This window comes from Gopherus flavomarginatus, chromosome 1, assembly GCF_025201925.1.
Source record: "Gopherus flavomarginatus isolate rGopFla2 chromosome 1, rGopFla2.mat.asm, whole genome shotgun sequence".
Taxonomy (NCBI): domain Eukaryota; kingdom Metazoa; phylum Chordata; order Testudines; family Testudinidae; genus Gopherus; species Gopherus flavomarginatus.
The window spans coordinates 336,630,438-336,652,622 of NC_066617.1; the positions used below are offsets into that span (position 1 = coordinate 336,630,438).

The window sequence follows — 22,185 nt, forward strand, 5'->3', positions numbered from 1 at the left end:
TCTAAATGCATCTGCTTCTACCACTTGAGCTAAAGGAGTAACTCCTCTAGCTGATGGCTGTAGTAGAGCCATATAGTGTGGACCAGCCACTAGACAGGCGTGCAACACATACTGAACAATGAATTACAAATGAGTTCTGCTAGCTGCAATATACTCAAAAGGCCCACATGCAGATATTGCAGATTGAGCACCTTGTATATTAGTTACTAAGTACAAAAACAACATTGAGATATAAATTCTATTGTGCAAATCTTCCAGCTAGAATTAGTCAAAATTGTATGTATTTTCTATGAAATGTTTCATTATATTCAAAATTTTCCACAGAAATTTTTGTCAAAAGAAAACAAACTTATTTGGATTGTAATTAAAATGAACATTTTTCATATTTTGATTTTCTATTATTTTAGGTTTCAACCCTTTCTTTTTTCTTTCCACCTTCTGGGAAAGGTGAGGGAAAACTGAAACAGATTTTTTTATTTTTTTTATTTTCAATTAAAAATGGAAATTTCAGGTATATTTTCATATTGTTCAACATATTTTTTCAGTGAAAATCTTTTAGATGAGAAAATTTCAATCAGCTCTACTTCCTACATTGGTTTCCTTACTGATGGTATAATGTGTAATGATGTAATGGCCAAATATCACAGCTAGTGCCAAGGTCTTCCTTGATTTTCTTTGGACATCTTCTATTCCTCCTGTAGGACTGACACTCGTGGTGATTGTGACTTATGAAGTTGATGTGAATGATATAACTATTAACATTCACTGTCTGTTCTTTCCCTTTAACACTTTAATTTTGGAAATACAGTTTTCACTAGTCCTGCCAATATCCCACTGTTCTTTACAGAATCAAAACCATTTCTCTTGATAACCTTACCATAACCTGGTTATCAATTATATTGCTATTTAGTCGATGTTTATTCCATTTGTTAACTGTTCAAATTCACATAACTTACTATAATATAATGGTCAATGGTCTAATCTGGCAGCTGGTTTCTTAAAGAAATGGAACCATTCCCAAGTGATATTCTTACATGAGTTACAATATTCTTGACACATTTGAACGACTGTCAAGCCTTTACACACCACTTTCCACTCCCACTGGAATGTTTTGTGTATTTCCAGTGCCTCCAGGCCTGCCCCATCTGTAGCAATGTGGAGGATTTCACTCTCTCTATTTTCTTTGTAATACCAGGATAGCCCTTCCGCAAGAAGTATTGAGCATTTTCATCTTAGTGGCAGAGATGAACACTTAGTCATTTTAGCTTCAAAGGGAATTGACCAGATTGTCACAGGTGGTCCATTTCCGTAGAAACAACTTCACAATGGGAATGAACTGATCCCAGAGGAATGCTGCTACACAGGTTCAATCACATAGTCATCAAAAGCTTTGATGGTCATTCTTATGTTCTTAAAATGTGAAGCAAGTACACCCCAAAGTCTCAAAAATCAGAATGAAAATAAAAAGAATCCTAAATTATTATTTTTAAGAAAGTGATAGACATAGGCTGAACATCTAGCCAGACCATTTTAAGAACCTAGCTTGAGACTGATCCGGGAGGTGCTCAATTTACAATGACGATCCCTTACAATTACAAAGGATCTCTTTGGGATTTGCCTTGATACTGATGAATTTCTTTGTAATACCCTCTATTGCCAACCCCAAATGTTCAAAATCTTCTTAAAAATAATAATTTGGGATTTTTAAAATTTTCATTCTGATTTTTGAGACTTTAGGGTGCACTTGCTTCACATTTTAAGAACATAAGAATGGCCATATTGGCTCAGACCAAAGGTACATCCAGCTCAGTATCCTGTCTACTGACAGCGGCCAATGTCAGGTGCCCCAGAAGGAGTGAACCTAACTGGTAATGATCAAGTGATTTCTCTCCTGCCATCTGTCTCCACCCTCTGACAAACAGAGGCTAGGGACATGATTCCTTACCCATCCTGGCTAACAGCCATTAATGGACTTAACCTTCATGAATTTATCCAGTTCTCTTTTAAACCCTGTTATAGTCCTAGCCTTCACAACCTCCTCAGGCATGGAGTTCCACAGGTTGACCTTGCGCTGTGTGAAGAACTTCCTTTTATTTGTTTTAAACCTGCTGCCCATTAATTTCATTTCATGGCCCCTAGTTCTTATATTATAAGAACAAGTAAATAACTTTTCCTTATTCACTTTTTTATATACTTCTATCATATCCTCCTTTAGTCTCCTCCTTTCCAAGCTGAAAAGTCCCAGCCTCTTTAATGTCTCCTCATATGGGTCCCGTTCTAAACCCCTAATCATTTTAGTTGCCCTTCTTGGAACCTTTTCTAATGCCAGTGTATCTTTTTTGAGATGAGGAGACCACATCTGTATGCAGTATTCAAGATGTGGGCATACCATGGATTTATTTAAGGGCAATAAGATATTCTCCATCTTATTCTCTATCTCTTTTTAAATGATTCCTAACATCCTGTTTGCTTTTTTGACTGCTGCTGCACACTGCGTGGACATCTTCAGAGAACTATTCACAATGACTCCAAGATCTCTTTCCTGATTAGTTGTAGCTAAATTAGCCCCCATCATATTGTATGTATAGTTGGGGTTATTTTTTACAATGTGCATTACTTTACATTTATCCACATTAAATTTCATTTGCCATTTTGTTGCCCAATCACTTAGTTTTGCAAGATCTTTTTGAAGTTCTTCACAGTCTGCTTTGGTCTTAACTATCTTGAGCAGTTTAGTATCATCTGCAAACTTTGCCACCTCACTGTTTACTCCTTCCTCAAGATCGTTTAAGAATAAGTTGAATAGCATTGGTCCTAGGACTGACTCTTGGGGAACACCACTAGTTACCCCTCTCCAGTCTGAAAATTTACCATTTATTCCTACCCTTTGTTCCCTGTCTTTTAACCAGTTCTCAGTCCATGAAAGGATCTTCCCTCTTATCCAATGACAACTTAGTTTACGTGAGAGCCTTTGGTGAGGGACCTTGTCAAAGGCTTTCTGGAAATCTAAGTACACTATGTCCACTGGATCCCCCTTGTCCACATGTTTGTTGACCCCTTCAAAGAACTCTAATAGATTAGTAAGACATGATTTCCCTTTACAGAAACCATGTTGACTTTTGCCCAACAATTTATGTTCTTCTATTCTGTCTGACAATTTTATTCTTTACTATTGTTTCAATTAACTTGCCCGGTACTGACATTAGACTTACTGGTCTGTAATTGCTGGGATCACCTCTAGATTCCTTTTTAAATATTAGATATCTTCCAGTCATTGAGTACTGAAGCTGATTTAAAGGACAGGTTAAAAACCATAGTTAATAGTTACGCAATTTCACATTTGAGATCTTTCAGAACTCTTGGGTGAATGCCATCTGGTCCCGGTGATTTGTTACTGTTAAATTTATCAATTAATTCCAAAACCTCCTCAAGTGACACTTCAATCTGTGACAATTCCTCAGATTTGTCACCTGCCAAGGATGGCTCAGTGTTGGGAATCTCCCTAACATCCTCAGCCATGAAGACTGAAGCAAAGAATTCATTTAGTTTCTCCGCAATGACTTTATCGTTTTTAAATGCTCCTTTTGTATCTTGATTGTCTAGGGGCCCCACTGGTTGTTTAGCAGGCTTCCTGCTTCTGATGTACTTAAAAACATTTTGTTATTACCTTTTGAGATTTTGGCCCGCTGGTCTTCAAACTCCTTTTTGCCTTTTCTTATTACATTTTTACACTTAATTTGGCAGTGTTTATGATCCTTTCTATTTACCTCACTAGGATTTAACTTCCACTTTTTAAAAGATGCCTTTTTATCTCTCACTGCTTCTTTTACATGGTTGTTAAGCCACTGTGACTCTTTTTTAGTTCTTTTACTGTGTTTTTTTAATTTGGGATATACATTTAAGTTGGGCCTCTATTATGGTGTCTTTGAAAAGTGTCCATGCAGCTTGCAGGGATTTCACTTTAGTCACTGTACCTTTTAATTTCTGTTTAACTAACCCCCTCATTTTTGCATAGTTCCTCTTTCTGAAATTAAATGCCACAGTGTTGGGTTGTTGAGGTGTTCTTCCCACCACAGGAATGTTAAGTGTTGTTATATTATGGTCACTATTTCCAAGTAGTCCTGTTATAGTTACCTCTTGGACCAGATCCTGTGCTCCACTCAAGACTAAATCGAGAATTGCCTCTCCCCTTGTGGGTTCCTGTACCAGCTGCTCCAAGAAGCAGTCATTTAAAGTATCAAGAAATATTGTCTCTGCAGTTCGTTCTGAGGTGACATGTACCCAGTCAATATGGGGATAATTAAAATCCCTCGTGATTATTGAGTTCTTTATTTTGATAATCTCTCTAATTTCCCTTAGCATTTCATTGTCACTATCACTGTCTTGGTCAGGTGATCGATAATAGATCCTTACTGTTATTTTTGTATTAGAGCATGGAATAACTATCCATAGAGATTCTATGGAACATGTGGATTCACTTAAGATTTTTACTTCATTTGATTATATATTTTCTTTTACATATAGTGCCACTCCTCTCCCCCCCGCATGACCTATTCTGTCCTTCCGATATATTTTTTTTCTGTTGATGAGAGTTACAAGTGGTTTATGGTCTGTTATCAGTATAAATGAATCCAGTGCACACAGATATCTGTAAAAGTTCTTACATTTCCATACCCGTACCTGGCACTCCTTTTCAATCTCTGCATATCATTTTTCAGCTTCTGTAAGTGTGCAATTGGCTTCCTCTCAGAGCTATGTTGTTGCAACAACACACCATGTAGGCCATAGCTGCTTGAATCTGCACAGATCATTGTGGGTTTGTGCGCATCATCGTACTTGAGAACTGGAGCTATTGAGATAATTTCTTTTACTTTTTTGAAAGCAATTTCTTGATTTGGTGCCCATAGCCAAGATGTGTTGAACTGTAACATTGCATTCAGTGGTTTTGTCACTGTAGAAAGGTCTTGACCAAGATAGTTTACCATCACCAGTATTTGTCTCAGTTCTTGTACTTTAGTTGGTGAATTCAAGTCTCAAATTGCCTTTAATTTCTCAGGATTAGTACTGATTCCATCTTTGTTTATTGTCTGTCTGTAGTGAGGTGGTGTGGCCTCCCTCGGACCCAGAGTGGGAGGAACCCACCTCTGTGCCTAGGTGGGCAGAGCCAGACCTGTCTTGCGTCTCCCACTGGAAGTGGGAAAGCGGAACAGGAAGTATAAAGAGTGGGGACTTTAGCTCAGTTGGTGCTGGGACACTGAGGGAGGCAGACCTATCCTGCTTTCTCCAGGCTGCTGATTCTGCTACCAGCCCTGCTCACTGGGGAACCTGTGTCCACCTCACACCTGCCAGGACTGCTGCTGGCCACCTACCCAGAAGAGATGGAGGACACCTCATTGATCCAGGTACACCCTGAGGGCAGGGAAGGAAGTGGCCCAGGGACAGCCAACCTCAGTCTGGCTGTAGCGCTGCCTAAAGCATGGTTAGTGCGTTATGCTTGATTCCCCACTGAACCAGTGGTGGACCACTCCGTCACTGATTAGGGCCCTGCATCGGGGCCCAATGGAGTAGGGTGGCCCAGACCCCACCTGCCATCCTGTCTCCCCTTTCCAGGTCAAGAGGCCTGCCTTTGTTGGTGGTTTGCCAGAGATAGGATGCCTGACCATTGGATTTGCTCTTTCTCTGCACCAAGGGCCCAGAGCTAATTGACTCTGATTTCATAGAATCTGATTTCATAGAATCATAGGACTGGAAGGGACCTCCAGATGTCATCTTGTCCAGTCCCCTGCACCCAAGGCAGGACTAAGTATTATCTAGACCATCCCTGACATGTGTTTGTCTAACCTGCTCTTAACCTCCAATAACTGGAGATTCCACAACATCCCTAGGCAATTTATTCCAGTGCTTAACCACCCGGACAGTTAGGAAGTTTTTCCTAATGTCCATCCTAAACTTCCCTTGCTGCAATTTGAGCCCATTGCTTCTTGTCCAATCTTCAGAGGTTAAGAAGAATATTTTTTCTCCCTTCTCCTTGTAACAACCTTTTATGTTTGCTGGGTCCCTGTATCAAGGACTGAGAGCTTAAATGACTGCTGGGTCTAGCTCTAGCCCCTGCCAAAAGGACCCAGAGGCTGTAGCCTGCAGTGTTTGTCCAGGCCCTGCTTAAAGGGCCCAGGGACTAGAGACTGTTGGCTGCTGAGTCTTGGCCTAAGGGCGAGGGCATCCTGACTCCTGGGAGAACCTGTTTCTGTCTAAGAGCCAGAACTAATTGCCCATCTGAGGTCTTGGCCCCATTAGACCAGTCAGGACACTAATGTCTAACTTGCTAATTCCCCTAATACTAGGCAGTGATCCCAACGGCACAGTGAGGCGATGTCACCTCCCTCTGACCCAGAGGGGGAGGGACGACCACCATATCACTATATTGTCCCAAAAACTCAATTTGATGTTGGTAGAAGACACATTTTCCCTTGTTTAGCTTCAGTCCAGACTGATTGGTTGGGCTTAGGACTTCCTTGAGGATTTTGCTATATTCCTCCATTGAAGATCCATATATCAGAATAATGTCCATGAAAATTACAACTCCATTTGTTAACAGTTCTGCCATCTTTCTTGGGAAAATTTAGGTGCACTGGTAATTCCAAAAGGTAACCTTCAAAAGCAAAATCTGTGATAAGTGTAGTCAGGTTAGCACTTTCTTTGGCTAAAGGAATTTTTCAGAATCCATCCAAGACATTCATCTTGGAGAATACTGTAGCTCCACTCACTATGGGAAGGAAGTCATCCAGTAATGGGAGAATATATTTTTCTCTCTCAATTACTTCATTAAGTCTTTTAAGAGCCACATAGATTCATATTTTCAGATTTTTCTTTATAACTGGTACCACTGGGGCACACCATTCTCTTGGCTTGGAGATTTTCTCAGTTATGCCAATCAGCTCTGTTCTCTTTAACTCAGTTTTCACTTTATAAAGTAATGGGATAGGACTCTTGTGAGGTGTATGTACATTATATGGTTCAACACTATCTCATAAGGTTATTTGTAATGGATTGTAGTGGGGCGGACTGCCCCACTCCCTGGGAGGATAGGCTGTGGCAGGCCAGGGAGCCTGTGCAGCCCAGGAACCAATCAGAAAAGGGCTTATGGGAAGCCAATCAGGGCCCAGATTGGAGGGAACCAATCAGGGGCAGGCTCACCCATATATAAAGGCTGCCCAGAGCAGGAGCAGTCAGTCTGTCCCAGGCCTTTGACAGGGGAAGGTCAGTCTCCAAGGGGGGGAGACTAGCACTGCGGACAGCGCAGCGCTGGGCAGGCTCAGGGAGGCTAGAAGGTTCTAGCCCACAGCTGCCAGGCTGCAGGTCCTGAAGGGAAGGGCCTAGCGGGTGCAAGGAACCGTAGGGGAAGCGGCCCAGGGGAACAGACAGAGGAGGGGAAAGAAAGAGGGCAGCGAGGCTGACGCCAGAGGGTCCCTGGGCTGGGACCCAGAGTAGAGGGCAGGCCTGGGTCCCCCCCTTCCTCCTTGCAGTACACCCAGCCATCAGCTGTAGGGAGCGGCCGTTACAGCCTATGCCAGATCCTTGACAAAAGGGATTAGACTTTGGGGTGTGGGGTTGCACATGGTGGCTGGAGTGGAGGACTGCTGATTACTGATCCCCGTAGGGGGTCCAGATGGACTAAGGGACACTGCTGGAGGGCAGTGACCTCAAAGAGGATGCCGCCGAGCAGGGAGCAAAGCGGGTCCAGCGACAACAGCGGAGAGCAGAGGGCAGAACAACGGACGGGACACCACCAGGAGGGGGCGCTCCACTGGAATTGAGCTAATTCCCAGAGTCACCAGCAGGAGGCGCCATGGATGGTGAGTCCCAACCTGTTTACATGGATCTGCTCTCAAAAGTCCACTAACACCTCTGCTCCTGTCCTGCATAGATGCCCTTCACTTGGAGAGCGATAAAGGGTCAGGGTGGGTCTGCTGTTTCCTGCAGAAGCTTGAAGTATCTGTGTGTGGAATTTTGGGTGGGATGTAATATAGCTCAGTGCTGTACTGTTAACCTCTGGGTCCCCTTGGGGGGGTGTTACTGAGCAGCTGCAGGGAAATATGGCCAATGATAGCACAGCTATTGTGGGGGCTGTTCTATTTTTGAGGGAGAAGGACTAGCAGAGCAGTAGCCACTGTTACAAGATGGTCCCTGTCATGGTTTTAATGAAGGAGGCTCCCTTCCCAGCAGATCCTTGATCAATGGCACTGAGAGAGGGGCCTGGCCTCAAATTCATGGTCCCAAGCTTCTCCCACCAGGGGACAATTCAAGAAAGCTTCTGCAAGACGCCCTGTTCTCCCTCCACTCCCCCAGTCTTCTCTCACAAGCTTTCCCTGGAGCTGCTGAGCTGACTCATTGTGCTGACAGGTTCTGAAGGAAGTTCCATTCAACCCTTGTTTTGTGATACAGGGCTCAAAGCCTGGCTGGGGGAAAAATTCTCCCCATAAACTTTATTTTGAGAACGTGTTATTGTTATGTTTTAATTGTCCTAAATCACTGGAGCCTGATTTTGTAAACTTAGCACTAAGTAGATGAGTAGTCCTACTGACTTAGCTAAGCTGCCATTGGCTGTGACCCCCTGTACCTGGATAGGACCCAAACAAAGGTTATACAACTCAGAGCTTTATTACTATCCTTTATACATGTGCACACCTTAATTTTCACCCAGAAAATCCTAGGCCTTGCAGGCAACAGCACCATGGAAAGTGGCTCCATATGTGCAAATCTCCCGAAGGTCAACAACCAGCTGGGCAAAGGAGGGGAGTGACACTGTTATGGGGCATGATACATCTGCCTTCAAATGGAAGTGGTGAGATCTGGACATGGTGGACCCTCCCATTCCCACATGATGAACCAACTCAATCCCACAATTGGCTAAAGGGACAACTGTTGAGTAGCAAGACACTACTGTCTCTTCACTGTCAGCTCCTTTGTGTGTCTAAACATCTCTTAATCCTTACAGCAAGCCACTTACTGCTCCTATATTATCAATAAATCCATTTACACATCAACATCATACATCACCTTCTGCAATATTTTATTAGTCAAAATATCATTAGAGTTTTTGCCAAATAGTTTAAATACTTATGAATTTGAATTTAAATAATTATAGCCTTCTCAAAATATTTTTAAAAGCTCTATCAAGTATAAAGTTAAATTTTCCATTACTCATTTAGCAGTACTATGGAACAAAAAAGAGAGAAAGATATTAAAATATTTTGAGCTGGAGGTTTAGCATTACAAAGAAAGGCCTCAAGTTTGATTACTAATTAAGTTCACATTTAGCACTAACAAAACATGCAAGGTTGTAAGAAAGTTTATTTAACTTTGAGCTTTTGACTAGTTCAGTAGAAGTCAGTTCTGCAATCACTGATGTAACTATTCACCTTAGAATACATTAGGCCCATTAAAGTCAATGGGGCTATTTGCATGCTTAAAGATATAATAGTTGACTCTAATGGAATTACTCTGAGTTAACCCTGGTGTATGAGAGTTGAGAATTGGGCCCAAGATGTTTCTTACAGCTATCTATGCAATTCGAATGATTTAGTTGGATTTATCATTCTTGATGTTGCAGATCTTTAACAGCATAACAATCTTTGTTTAACTAGAGGGAATAAAATTGATTCTAAAAGTAAGGCATGTCAAAGATTTTAGAAATAAGCTGGCAATAAGTTTTAATAGGTGTTTAGAAATTTACCTAGAAAGATAACATAATTATTCCACTTCACATGGCAATATCCGCAATCAGAATGTTTTATTTTTAGATAGGATATGCTGGACATATAACAGCATGAACTGGTGAAAAGAACTACTTACTCTGCATTAGCCATGTGGCATTGATCAGCTGACTGAACTGAAATAAAAGGTTAGCTGGAGTCTGGAGGTGAATTTGAAATTGGTCTTATTTACTTTATTTCCAGGTACCTTTACACAAACAAAGCATGAATAAACATAGATCCGTCAAAAGTGAAAGAAGAGGTTTGGGAGAAAGCAGCTCTTTTCTGACATAGCAATATCAGCATTGTGCTTTTAGAATAATTCTCAGAGGGTTTATGCAAACCTAATTGAATTTATTTGCTGAATTTGTTCACTGAAGTCAAACCAGGATTCCTTTATCTAGCTGGATAGGACTGCTCACAGGACTGGGCTCTATATGCTGTATGTGGCACAGAGAACTCATCCTCTGCAAATACCCCTCATCAAACCCTGTGCCTCCACATCCCTCCACCCCCGAATTGAGGGACCAGGCAGCACAATAGATGAGACGGTAGGATATGCCCTTTAGTGAAGAGCTGATCAGAGTTGAAGGAACACAGTGTTCAGTAGCTGCTGTTGCTTTACAAATATCATCATTTCCTGGCAGCTGGGTCTCCATACGCCCATTTTTAAAGTATCTGAAAACATTTTAATATGCAATAATATTTCAGTTATTGATAGCAAGTACTGAATATTACAGTGGGCGTTCACTTTCATGGCTACTTTGCAAACATACTTACGAAGGAGTCAAGGGTGAGTGCCAGAAAATACTTGCAGCGGGGGACAGCAATGCCTGCAACAGAGCATTTGCCTACCTAGTTTTTCACGAATGCTGAAGCAAGGGCTATGCAGGTTAGGTCTTAAAAATAGCCCCTCTCTAGGGGAAAGGTGCAATTTTAAAGTACACCATCTCCTGCTTCTTTATGGCCTGGTTCAAATTGTGCCAGTCACTGTGGTAAGGACTTTCATGAGCTCACTCAGGAACTTTGCAGTGCAGTGGAGTGGAGTGAGGGCATCCCTGATCTCAGGCCCCATTATGGGACTGTGGAGTGGGCTGGGCTGTTAGCCTGAAACACATGTAACTATGGTCTGCACAGATCAGAATATGTGTTGTACGCAGATCCTACTCCCTCCCGCATCTATCATTGGTTGAACCTTTAAGACAGAGGCAGAATAATGTGTAACACAGAAAACATTCATTATGCAACTAGTAAACAAGCTAGGCAAGGACCCCTTCAAGTGGCAAGAAAAAGTAAGCAAACACACTCGGTTGTTAACAGATGCCAGAGCGTGAAGCTTAGAACCCTTAAACTATAGGTGTAAAACAGAGGAAAACCACTGTGGGTATTACAATACCATATCCGATGATAGGGACACAATGACAAGGACTCAGGATACCGACAGGGACAATAGCGATTAATCAGGGGAGCTGGACACTGGACAGGAATTCAGGAACTAGGTGTTCTTCTCCCTCTGGACAGGTCCTCTGGGCAGGTCTTCTCCCCTTATGGGCAGGTCTTTTTCCTCTCAGGTAGGACTTCTGTGCTTGCCCTTGCAGTCTCTGCTTGACCTCGTAGCCCAGTGTGTGTATGAGCACAGCTAATGTGATGTAGTGGTTGCGTGCCAGTTAGTGTTAATGGGACCAAGAATCCAAAGCCTTTTGAGTCCTGATCCCTCTACGGCTTTTTTAGCAGCTTGGTTGATCTTGTGGGACACTAGCTGCCACTCAGACGGCCAGCCCTAAGTGATGAGTGTGCCACCCTTAAATAACCTGCGGTTACTAGGCAGATTACGGATGTCACATGACTTAACTGCCCTAGCCTTTCCTGCCTTGATTTGAAAAAGGCTGGAAGGGAGCCAAATCCTCTGAGAAGAAGGGTGTCCAATATGGAGTCTTAACTGTTCTTTTACAAATACAAGATGGACATTACATAAAAGCAGGTCAGAAGCAGATTTTACCCAACAGGGCTTAGACAGAGCAGCAATGGTATGGTATCCCCAAAGCTGTCTCCTCCGGCCCACAGGTGATGCATGGGGGGACATGCAGGGTCACATGCCCATTTCTATTTGCTGCTTGGCTTGGACTGAGCATGCTCAGTAATACTGCATAACCGGCTGGCCTCACTCTATTCCCCTGCTGTTGGCAGGCACGGATCATTTCTGCTCCTGTCCCCGCTGTACAGGGGATGCAGGTGGCCTTTAAGAGATCTGTGTCTCCTGATAGGTGTGGAGGTAGTGGCCTGCACCACAGGCTGAATCAGACTCCTGCTGATGTGGCCATGAATGGTGATGTGCCTTTTCAGGGGACTTTCAGTCTCTCACCTAGAGCTGAGCAGGAAATGGTTTTGCCATCCCACAAAAACATTCATGACAGCAGACATTTTGCCTAATACATATCCGAGTGAAACAGTCCTTTCACATTTTTTTACCAAAAAAATCTCTCTCAGAATAGCCAATAGACCAATGGCGTGGGCCCTGACCTTAGGAGGAGTTTGAATTGGCTCTCTCACATTCCAGGTGAGCACTAACCCCTGGGCCATTGGCTATTCTGAGGCGAATGGCACTCTCTCTCTCTGACCACAAATTCCATCATGGACCTGACTAACCTGTTTCAATGAAATGTTCACAGTACTCACTATGTATAAAACTTTGTTTTCACAAATCCATATTTGCTGATGGAAAAACCGTTTTGTCAAAAAATTCCCATCTAACTCTATGCTCTGCCTTGGAAGCAGCCCTGGGGGCTGGCTGATGTGACAACTCCTGATCTAGAGTGACCAGATGTCCTGATTTTATTGGGACAGTCCTGATTTTTGGGTCTTTTTCTTATATAGGCTCCTATTACCCCCCACCCCCATCTCGATTTTCACATTTGCTGTCTGGTCACCCCACCCTGATCCAGCTCTTCCCCCCCTGCTCCCCCGGCAGCTGCTGGTGGTGATAAATATTGGGAACAGCACACAGCTGCAGTACTACAGGGCAGGAGCACTAGAGAGCACCTTGGAACTCCTGCGTGTCTGAGTGCCCCCATCCCCTTTGTGTGCTGCAGCTTACTTCCCACTGGCCAGCCATGCCCCTGCTTTCTCTTGTCTGAGTGCTGTTCAGCCCCAGGCAGTAACGAGGGAGCAGCAACTGGTTTCCCTCAGGCATGCAGTTCTGCCTGGCCCCTATTCAAGCTGCTCAAGGGGAGAAGGGCTCCATCCAAGCACCCTCATAAGGGTCAGCAGAATCTGGCCTTTGTGTGTGTAACTTAACACAATTCATTAAATAATTAAATATATCGTAAACACAGCGTATGTGCAGCACTGTCCTCTACTGGATGCAATCAGAACTGTCATAAGCCCTATATATAAAGTGATCATATTTTCAAAATAAAAAAAACTGGGACATCATTGGCGGTGTTTTTTTCGTTTCTTGGGGTGTGGTGTGGGAGTGATGTCACAAAATAGTCATTCAAAAGGCAAACAAACCCTTTCCAAAATCCCCCCCCCTTTTTTTTTTAGATAACTGGAATGAAGCATGTAGATGTCTCAAAGTGGAGGGTTTTTCCATAATGTAATCATCATGAAACAGAGCATGTGTTCACATTCAGTCTGAACCAGACCAAATCTTTGATATTGTCTATGCTCATTTGACTGCTCACTCCAATCACTGTTCATTGCACTGAACGCTCACTCCCCTGGACTCTTGTTCTTGGTAGAGACAGAACAAATTCTCCTTGGCAAAGCAACACATCTCAACCAAACCTTTTGTACTTACACAAACAAGAACTATGCTCGATGGCAAAATGAAAAACTGTGACATTTCAGGTGCCTCAGAGAAGTCCCTAAGCCACTAGGACATTATATGGAAAGCCAGAGCTGACTGTCCAGGATGTATGCTCACTTCACCTAGACTGCTAAGAGCTACAGATGTTCTCCTTTAATGTAAGTGGTTGGGGCTGGGGTGGGGTGCTTTAGAAGCAGTAGAAACCAAGTTCTAATCCTGATTTTGCCATGAGGCAGGGCTAACAGATGCCATGAATCCAGGGCCGGTGCAAGGAAGTTTCACACCCTAGGCAAAACTTCCACCTTGCAGCCCCCACCCCGCTAACCCCGCCCCCCCCCCGCAGCAGCTAACACAGCCCCCACCCGGGGAACCTCCCTCTCAGCAGCTCCCCCCCCGCGACAGCTAACCCCTCTCCCCCCTGCCCCCCACGGCAGCTAACGCTGCCTGGGTAGCCCGCCCCAGCTCACCTCAGCTCTGCCTCCTCCATGGAGCACACCGGCGCCGTTCTAATTCTCCTCCCCACCCAGGCTTGCTGCGCTGATTGGAGGAGACTTAGAGTGGGGGTTGTGTGCTCAGCGGAGGAGGCAGAGTGGAGGTAATTTGGGGCGGGGGGCTGTTCCCCTGTGCGCACCACCCCACGTTACTGCGGGGAGCTCTCCCCGTGCACCCCTCCATCCAGCTCACCTCCACTCCACCTCTCGCCTGAGGGGACTTTTAGGTGCCCCCAACCACTAGGCAACCTAGGCGGCTGCCTAGTTTGCCTAAACGGTTGCACCAGCCCTGCATGAATCTCATGTCTGCTTCTTTGTGGGCAGGCAATTTGTAGTTGCTTCTTCTAGCAACTAGGGCATGTGGTGCTTTCTGAGAAGGCCTTGCCATCTACCCTCTCCTTTCTCCCACTGCCAGTTCTTATCCAGGAGATGGCAGTGGCTGATGGCATGGGCACATGGTAACTAAGCCCAGACTCCCCAGTCAGTTGTACCAGCCTTCTCCCATCACAAACCTACAGACACCTCCTTTATTTGATTTCCACCCCCCCCCCAGAGATAAGGCCCCTGTGGATGGGTGCTTGGTGCCTAGTGGGTGCTTTTAGCCATTATGAGGGTTGGTAGCACAGTCAGACTCCCTCTCCTTCTCCCCTCCCACTGCTGCTTGCCTCCTCTGCTGGCAGAATAGGCAATTCAGTGAGGGAAGGAAGAAGATGAGATGGCAGCTGGCATAGGTAGCTGCAGTGTCTCAAACCAGACAGGTTCTGAGAGGGGAATTTGGGGGATCAAACTGAGGAAAGGGAAACCTACCATTTTCTCCCAGGGGGGCATTCCTCCTGCCCTAGTGCAAAAACATGTTGTGGTGCCAAATACTGTTGAAGAGCTCCTCATATGTGGCACTATGAAGACATTTTGAATGGCCATGCTGTGCAGCATAGTAACAACTGTATGCTGGCTGGCCACTGATTTGATACCATACTTTGTCAAATATTTTAAATGCTCAGCCCAAACCAATGGATTGCAAAAGGCTATCTAGATGCTTTTCGCACACAATTGTGTACACTATACAGGAGGAGAGCACTTTGTTTTAATTTGGCCTATTCTTTTTAAAAACCATGGCATCAGTTAAATGCACCATGCTGATCTATAGGATAATGGCTATTCTTTTAACAGTAATAATTTAGCACTTCCTATCTCATTAACAGCTTGGTTTAACTAGAGAGTAGCTTGGCTGATTGAGTTAGATAATTATATGGCAAGAACCAGACACAGGTTAAAGTTGCTTTACAGAGAATAGCTAAGTATAAAGGGAAGGAGAAACGTTCTTGGCATCCCTGCCCTGTCCTAGGAAGTTTCATTACGATTCACTGTGCCACTACTAGATGCTCAGCACAGCAGTGTTTTAACTGCTGCAGGCAAAATCCAGATCGATCTGTTTTAGGTGTTTGTTTCATTGTTGGTATTCCGTGCTCCATTACAATTGTACGGACATGGGATACTGACTGCCAAACAGCTGAGGGTAACTTCTGTTGTGCCAGATGGGGGTTTGTGAGTCAGTGTCAGTGGGCAGTGAAATTACTAACTAAAAAAGTATCAGAAGGGTAGCCGTGTTAGTCTGGATCTGTAAAAGCAGCAAAGTATTCACCCACAAAAGCTCATGCTCCAAAACGTCTGTTAGTCTATAAGGTGCCACAGGATTCTTTGCTACTTTAACTAAAAAAGTTATTGAACAACAAAATATCTACATATGTTTGATTAATTTGCTCGCTGCCAGCCGAAAATCTCCACATATTTTCCAATATTTGCACTTTGGAACATTCCCCTTTGTCCAAGCAAGCACCATTTTCTGGATTGTAACACAGGTGTTATCCGTTTGACTGAGACATGGGTGAAAACTCGGCAGTATTCTGGCACTGCTAAACAATAGCTCCTGGTTACACATTTCCCACAATAAACCTCATCTAGGAAAGATTAAGCTTTTGCCTTTGCTACAAGATTTTACTTGGGTAAAATGTTTAAAACTGTATTTCATTTTTGTAATCCCCACAAAGCCTGGCACCACAAAATATAATCCCATTGGATTCAGCCCAGTCCTTCTTACTTCAGAGGTGGATACATTGAGCCTGATTCTCTTCTCATGCTGGTTTTGAATGAGAATTTCATTGATGTCTGTGGTGCTACTCCTAATTTACATTAGTATAAGTGAAAGAATGCAGTGGGCTTTTATTACCCGAGGCTTTGAAAACTGAGGCTTTATTTGCCATGCATGAACATTAAAGATCAATCCTATGGAACTTTGTGGCTGTCCATGTCACTATTCTCTCCACCTTACAGGTGATATTTATAGTGCCAAATCTTCACCTTATTCAATCAAATAGTCCCACTGGATTACTGTCATGGTGATGGATTTTTTATGAGAGTAAGGATGGAGCATTTAGGGTTTGATTTTATTTTCAGAAGTGCTGAGCACTGACAGCTCCAAGTGAAGACAATAATGAAGAATTTTAGGAGCCCAATACCACTGAAAAATCAAACTCTGAGACTGTAAATCAATTTGGGATCCTTCAGCAGGAGATACATGCTATACAGATGTAAAGTAATAATTTACACGAACTCTTAATTAATGAAAACTGCATAGTGTCACGTTGAAAGTAAAAAAGAAACAGGGGCTTGACTTTCTTTTGCTTCTTTATAATTGTCCTGATGCCTGGTCAGACTGATTACTCCTGAGACCATTCTGACAGATGCACCTGTCTCCACTTTTACCTGTCCTCTTGCACCTACTCATCCCTTTATATATCTGGGGGTTGATCCAAAGCCACTGACGTCAATGGGAGTTTTTCCATTAACTTCCCTGGGTTTTGGCTCAAGCCCATGTTGCATATTACCTAACCACTACATTGTAAACTCTCTGGAGCAGAAACTGTCTTTGTGTTATTTGTTTGTACAGGGCCTAATACAATGTGACCTTGTTTGGGGTCCTTACATGTTACAACAGAAAGAAAAATAGCCATAATAAAAAATATATTGAAAAAATAGTAAAGAAAAGCTCAAATATATTTTTTCCCACCTTAACTGTAGGGGATGTTCATAGAATTCATAGATTATAAGGGTTGGAAGGGACCTCAGGAGATCATCTAGTCCATTACTACTACCTACCAATGACTGCATTTTATTTCTGATCCTCCCCTGCCCCCATCTTTTTACCTTCTTAGTAATAACGTAAGTATTCTAGTGGATTCTCACTCCTTCTGTGTTCTTCAGACTTGCTACCCTTTTCTATTTATTTAATCTTCCATAATTTGTCACACACTCACATGTTCTTGTTGTGAGATTTTTGTCTTGTGCTAGTTCTGGGTGTGTTTCCTACAAATCTTTCAGTATCTTGTCTTTGGTTTTTTTGTCTGTTTCATTTGAACTGAAAGCCTTGGCAGAATCAAGCCTCTGAACTTGCAGAACATGTGTCTTGATTGCTTCATTAATAGTATTAGGACAGGCGGAGAACATATGTTGCTCAGATTTTGCAGGTAATTGCAGTAGCCGATTTAGCTGATCTTCCATACCCTTCATAAATTAATTTAACTTGCAGAGTGAGAGCAGCGTGACCCTCAGGAGTGACTGTGTGAAGAAGAAAATGTTTATTTTATTATGAATTGGAAATGTGCTCCATAAACTTCATGTGGCAGTTTTTTGAAGAGAAGCATAAGAATCAGCCTCATTACTACAGGGAAGCAGTAGGGGGCCACACCTCCTCCCTCTTCTGCAGCCCCAGGAGCTGCTCTGATATGAGTGAGGAGTGCTCTGAGTAACAGCAGCTGCCCTGCTGGCAGTTTGCTGCATTGTAGGGAAGGGAGGAGAGGTGGCCAGATTGTACAAGCCCCAGGCAGAGTAGGTTAGGAGGTCATCTGGCTCCTCCTGAGCTACAGGAGCATGTAGCAAAGAATTGCTCCCTCTGCCATACAGTTGGGGGAAAGTGGAGGAACTGAGAATCAACCACCAGTGATAGCCCCCTGCTTCTCTGCCCTGGCGCCGGCACAGATAACAGGAATATGGGAGCTACTCTAACTTGCAAAAGCCCCCAAGAGACTGTACACCACCAGGAGATAGCTGGATTGCATCCCATTCCAGGCACTTACCCTCCTCGGCCTGACATGCCTCTCTGTGGCAGCGGCTACTGCAAGAGTGACATGGTATTTGGCTATAATGGTTCTGTGCCCACTGAGAACTCCTATATGACAGGGGAATACCCAGGAAGGGACTTGGTTTCTACTCTTGTGGTTCAAAGGCAGCAGAATGGGACAAAAAATCAGCAGCTGACTACAGCAACTTGATCTTTTTGACATAATGTTTGGCCCTCAGGCTGGCATGGTTGACTGCCACTGAAGTACAGTATAAAAATGTAGCATTAAATACAGAAGCATCAAATGGCATCAAATCAAAACTGCAATTCAGCAAGAGATGGCATTGCCAAGTACCAGTGTTTGGAGATAATTCTGTAATACTTTTGAGCAGTAATAACTGGAACTGGAAAACCAAGAGTGCTCATTTAGTGGGACCAACACTGTTTGAACACTTGCCAGTTTATTAAAATATTCTAACATAGGATGTGAAAAAGTTGGTCTTTTCTGGTTTTATGATTTGCTGATAACTATGCACAAGTCTCTGCAATCTGCTTTTGCTTGTCAAATTTTAATCCAGATAAAGTCTGAATATTTTTGAATAGTGACCTCTATCAGAACTTAATTGATTTAGATCTATGTAGCAATTTAAAATACAATCCTGTCTGAAGCCTTATCCTCTTTACAGTATATAAGCCACTACACTTTCTCTGCATTTATACTGGAATATCAAGCTCAATGTAGAGGAATTGTTAAGGCTTATATTGGTATATTTTAGTTATCTATAGTATCTTTACAAGACACTTGTCCCTAGCCTCTGTTTGCCAGAAGCTGGGAATGAGCAACAGGATGGATCACTTGATGATTCCCTGTTCTGTTCATTCCCTCTGGGGCACCTGGCACTGGCCACTGTCAGAAGACAGGATACTGGGCTAGATGGACCATTAGTCTGACCCAGTATGGCTGTTCTTATTCATACTTCAAATTCTATTCTAGCATTGGACTGCTATAAATGTTGCTTTATATTATTTAGAAAATGTGTTGTGATTTACTTACTACCAGGGTGACAAACTCATTCTGTGGAGTAGGCTAAAATCCATTCTTTAGTGTAATCTTGGACCTGGGATATCCACAGCACAAAGATCCAGGGCACAATCTGCCCTTTATATATAGTAGCTAAGATTTCAGCTTTCATTATTTTTTGTTGTTCAGAACTGCATTGTTGCATTCATCATTATCACTCACTGGAAAAATATGCTCACATTTAGGACCACTACTACTTCCACCCTTTGTATCTCTTCTCATCCTCTTTCCCCATCTCTCTACTTTTCTTCTGCCTTTCTGTCTCATCCTCCCTTTCTCTGCACCAGTTCTTAAGGTATATCTATTGTGGCAAAGTACCTTCTTCTCCTCAGCAGGCTCAGTCCTTTTTAGCCTTGGAGACACAGGCTTGGGCAAAGCAAATCCTTCTAGGTAGCACAGGGTCTGGCTGATCCTTCCCTCAGTCAGTCCCTAGTGCTTCTTTTTCTTCCCTTCTGGGGAGGGAATACAGCCTTTCTTACTGGAAGGGTTCAAAGCCTTGCTGCACCTAACTTGCTGACAGCTCCCCTGCTTCTCTCACCCCCTCCTTCTTCCATGCAGGAGAGGGTTTAAAAAGGTCTCAAGCAGTTGGAGCCAGCTGAACCTAATTAGTTCCCCCTGTAACCCCTTTTCCAGCTGAAACTGATTTCCCCATGGCTATCTCTCCTTAGTGGTTAGGGAGAGACCTTTTAACACCCTGGGACTAAGTACTAACACCTCTCCCCACATTATGTAGCTGTTTTGTCCTGGGTTTACCACACTATGTTGAAGCTGGAGGTCTTGTTTCCAGCTCAGGTACACAAACCTATGAATCAGAGCTAGTGTGCTAAAAACAGCAGCGTAGCTGTGGCAATGTGAGCATCAGGAGGGACTAGCTGCCCAAGCACATACCTACAGTCTCAGAATTGTACTCGGGTGCTAGCCTGTTCTGCCACTCATGCTACCATAGCTATATTTCTGTTTCCTCATATAGGCTCCACCCCCAGCCCTTCCCTATTCCATTTGCTAAAATAGCCTGCAATGAAATAGTTAATGATGATATTTCAAATATCATTAGGCTTTGTGAGATTAATGGCGGGAAGGGGACAGGGGAGTTCACGCCTATGGGGGTGCACTGATCAAGTTTTCAAGGTTATCATTGCAAATAAGGGCTAGAAACTTACTTTTTAAAAGGAAACATAAATACATCAAGTGGGTCAGATTTAGCCCAGGTGTTTGACTCGCTTGGTTACTTCAATACTCTCCTTTGTAAATCAAGTTTTCTCAAATAGAATGTCCTTAGTTCAATATTTGTTATACCAAGAGGAGTCTTACCTTCATGGTCAGATTTATGGGTTGATGTCCTAGCCCTACTTGGGTCAATGGGATTTTTCCACTGACTTCAGTGGGGCCAAGACTTGGCCTATCGCCTATACCAACAGCCATATGCTGTTCAACTGTATCATTATGTTCCACATCTGATTTTGTGTTGTCCCCTTTCACTAATTGTATCCGTCTAGCAGCAGGGCAGGATTCTCACCAAGTGTTTCAAATAGTGCAAGACCTGGCACATTGCTACTATCTTAAAAATAAACAAAGCACTGAGTACCACAACCATGCTCCAGCCTTCCTTCTCCATCAGGCTGGCTCTAGGAATTAATTTGTGGCTGACACCACTTTTATCCATGATATTTTTATGGCCTCCATCACCAGCTTATCTGAATAACCCTTTAACATATTTATCCCCACAATACCCTACTGAGGTAGGGAAGTGCTATTATTCTTATTTTACAGAAGGGAAACTGAGGCACAGAGATTAAGAGATTCGCCTAAGGTCACACAGGAAGTCTGTGGCAGAGAAGGCAGCTGTATCCCTGTCTCCCAAATCCTAAACTAGAGCCTTTGCCACTGGACCATCCTTCCTGTTAGCACCTGTCATAACCTATTCCCAGATTTGGACTTTAGCGTCCAAAATATGGGGGTTAGCATGAAAACCTCCAAGCTTAGTTACCAGCTTGGACCTGGTAAAGCTGCCACCACCCAAAAAATTAGAGTGTTTTGGGGCACTCTGGTCCCCCCAAAAACCTTCCCTGGGGACCCCAAGACCCAAATCCCTTGAGTCTCACAACAAAGGGAAATAAACCTTTTCCCTTCCCCCCTCCAGGTGTTCCTGGAGAGATACACAGAAGCAAGCTCCGTGAATCTAAACAGAGGGATTCCACCCTCTCTATTTCCAGTCCTGGAAACAGAAGTACTTCCCTCTTCACCCAGAGGGTATGCAAAGTCAGGCTAGTAAATCTAACACACACAGATTTCCCCCTGACTTCTTCCTCCCACCAATTCCCTGGTGAGCACAGACTCAATTCCCTGGAGTTCCCCACTAAAGAAAAACTCCAACAGGTCTTAAAGAGAAAGTTTTATATAAAAAGAAAGAAAAAGTACATAAAAATGGTCTCTGTATTAAGGTGACAAATACAGGGTCAATTGCTTAAAAGAAATACGAATAAACAGCCTTATTCAAAAAGAATACAATTCAAAACATTCCAGCAACTACACACATGTAAATACAAAAAAAACATATAAATCACTATCTGATCTTTTGTACTCACAACTGGGAAACAGAAGATTAGAAAGGCAGGAAACAGAGATCCTCTCATAGCCGAGAGAGAGATAGGCACAAGACCAAGAACAAAGGACTCACACACAAACTTCCCTCCACCCAGAATTGAAAAAGTCTTGTTTCCTGATTGGTCCTCTGGTCAGGTGTTTCAGGTTACTTCTTTCCAGGTGAAAGAGACATTAACCCTTAGCTATCTGTTTATGACAGCACCCCATTTTTTTCATATTGTGGCAGGACTTTGCAATATTTATACATAACTTAAGGTTCCTACTTCCATGTTAACTTTGCTACATTGCACTTACATAGAGCAAGATTTTATGTCCCCTAATCCACACATGGA

General features: G+C 43.3%; 1 protein-coding gene across 2 annotated transcripts in view; it reads right to left on the reverse strand.

The window, feature by feature from the left end:
• AASDHPPT (aminoadipate-semialdehyde dehydrogenase-phosphopantetheinyl transferase) overlaps positions 1-22,185 on the reverse strand; it is a 1,013,205-nt gene that overhangs the window by 315,584 nt on the left and 675,436 nt on the right. The window contains exon 7 of one of the 2 annotated variants that reach the window (XR_007770264.1): positions 13,276-13,299. The exons of the other annotated variant lie outside the window; for it this stretch is intronic. The gene's annotated coding sequence lies outside the window, so the exon portion shown is untranslated. Of the gene's footprint in view, positions 1-13,275; positions 13,300-22,185 lie in introns of those variants that run through there. 2 annotated transcript variants of the gene reach the window in all.